At 36.6% G+C, this 2,685-nt stretch overlaps 1 pseudogene; it reads left to right on the forward strand.

Moving 5' to 3' along the window:
- Positions 1-2,120: 2,120 nt before the first annotated feature.
- LOC129863087 (U2 spliceosomal RNA) lies at positions 2,121-2,294 on the forward strand (annotated as a pseudogene).
- Positions 2,295-2,685: the final 391 nt, after the last annotated feature.

Raw genomic sequence — 2,685 nt, forward strand, 5'->3', positions numbered from 1 at the left:
CCAATTGAGCTGTTAATCTGGTTTTAATTCAACAAGGCTTTCTCTCGTTTCCGATTGGAGGGTGGATGACGCCGTGACTGGGGAACCTCCCAATGTGTTACATTGTAACAGTCAAAAGTGGTTATACCCGACGTTGATCAACTCCCAATCTATGTCACCCTTTTTGTAAAGTATCATCTTTGATATTTTGGCGGAAGGTTTACAGAGTTCATTTTGGTGTAACCAGTCTAGAATTTGACGTGTCTGAGAACGGCACCTTCCTCCCGAAACCATTGTGGCTATCGCTTCTCGGCCTGTTGGCTAAGATGAAGTGTAGTGTTCTATTCAAACGTTTGTTGTCTTTTGTCGTCGTCTGTACACAAATGTCACATTTTAATCAAATTCTGGCAGTCTGTACCGTTAAGGTTCATGGTGGAATGGGATAATAGTAAGCCAAAAGCTGAAAGTATCTCATTATATTTTAAGAAAATAGTGGAATGTGCAAAGAAAACCCCTGTCTGCAAAGTAAAAGAAAACGTAATCAACCACAGATTGTGTAGGAGTAAGTGACATATGTAGGTAGATGTCACACCAATTAAACAATAGATAGGAGTATACTAGAAAATAGTATAAGAAGGCAGATGTGAGTGCATTTGCCATTCTGGTAAATACAGGAAACCAAAGATTAGCAGATGATGTAGTAGTAACATAAAATACATGGATAACATATAAATATTAAAGATAGCTGAACATTAAAGTAACAAACCACATGGTAACATAGATCATGAGACCGTGGTAATGGAAATCTACTAAGGGACGTTCTGACCCTCTGACCCTTGTAGATTCTCCATTATGCTGTCAGACAGATAGGCGCTTAAAGAAATTGGACACTAGACACATAGTCTGCTGATTCTTTAAAGAGATACACATGTCAGAGAAATATGTGTTTAGGGCACTTAGACCCACTAGAAATATAGTCTGACCAGTCCATTATGTACATACATGTCAGACACACAGGCACATGAAGAATGTTGACACACTAAGATAGAGGGTCCGGCCACCATTATAAACTGATTGAAGGCAGATGGTGGTGAATGACTTCATAGGGGACGGACAATACTATGTGGGTATAAATATAAAGGACTGGACTTCTGGGGGTGTGTGTTCCATGGGACTTCCGAGATGGTCATACTATTGTAAATAAAAGCATGTTTTGATTTCACAAGTTCTGATAAAGCGTTATATTTCTGAGATGATTTTCCACGACAATTGCTATACGCGAAATTAATAGAAAATTGTCGTCCTAGAGACCGATTACCAATATCGCCTTCCACCTGGCTACGGACACAATTAAAAGGTTTAGACAACAGACTGAAAGATTTTAATTGGCTTGTTTTACACAGACGTCTTCCGGTCCGATCAACATTATATGATCATAATTTGACCCTGAATACATTTTGTCCCAGGGACAATTGTTTCGCAATTGAAACAATTCCCCATGTTTTATGGGAATGTTCATTTGCCAAATTAGTTTGGAGAAAAATTAAACTATTTTTTGAGATTTTAAAAAACATTGATTATGAAGGGGTAGCCAAACTTGAACTAAAAAATGTGGAAAGGGTGCAATTATTAGCATTAGTGACTCTGGTGTCCCTTATCAAGACCAAACTTTGGGAGGCCAGATGTGATGCGGTCAATGACACCCTCAAGTGGTCACCGACGGGATTAGTTGAATTTATAAAACAGGACATTTGGAAAATAATACAATTCGAAATAGATAAGTGGGGCAGTGAAACAGAAATGGAAAGGGATTTACCCTTCACTGTAAATGTTTTTAGAGCCAATTGAAATGTAGGCTAAGCCTTTGTACATATTTGATATACACTGAGGTTTATTCAGAATTCACTTTGGTATATGTATATGTTTGTATTTATAGAATTCTTTGTATTGTTTTTGGAGATTGTTAGAGACAAGTTAAACTTGAATGTAATAATACTGGTCAGGTTCTGCAGAACAGCACTTTTTTGAGTAGTTTTGCTATTGTTATATTGTTACACTACTTTTGGATACTGTTTTTATGAATCGATGTCATGTAATGCACTGATTTTGTAATTGTATTTCAATGAGAAATGAAAATAAAAATTATTTTAAAAATAAAAAAATCTGTTCTTATCAGTTTAATATCTGATACGTCCCCTATCTGGGGACCATATATTAAATTGATTTTTGGAATAGGGAGATGGAATAGGGGTTTGCTCCGTCCACTCCACGCATCGACCTGGTATTGCAGTACCTCCAGGAACGGTGCACCCCCTCCCGTTGTAAAGAAAAAATAACACCCCTCTATGATGTTCATTAACATATACACAAATAGCTAAGTAATAAAGTCGTTAAAAAAATAGTTATGATTGGAAATATATACACAATAACAATATACAGTATAAACTATGAAATGTGCTTAAGTCATGTAACGGTCAAATGGACTGTCACTCATACAGGTACCGTTGTCTGATGTATTTGTCTGAAGTCATTATTAGATAGGCCTTTTTCTTTTTTATTACTAGAAGCTATCAATCTCTGTATAAATACTTCTGTAACGCCAATAGTGAAAGACATTTCTATTTACGTGATGTTTTGTGGTCTCTACCTTCTTGTCCTTTGTGCTGTTGTCTGTGCCCAACGTTTTGGATAGATAATTCTTTGTGT

Source organism: Salvelinus fontinalis, chromosome 9 (genome assembly GCF_029448725.1).
Source record: "Salvelinus fontinalis isolate EN_2023a chromosome 9, ASM2944872v1, whole genome shotgun sequence".
NCBI classification, from domain to species: Eukaryota; Metazoa; Chordata; class Actinopteri; order Salmoniformes; family Salmonidae; genus Salvelinus; species Salvelinus fontinalis.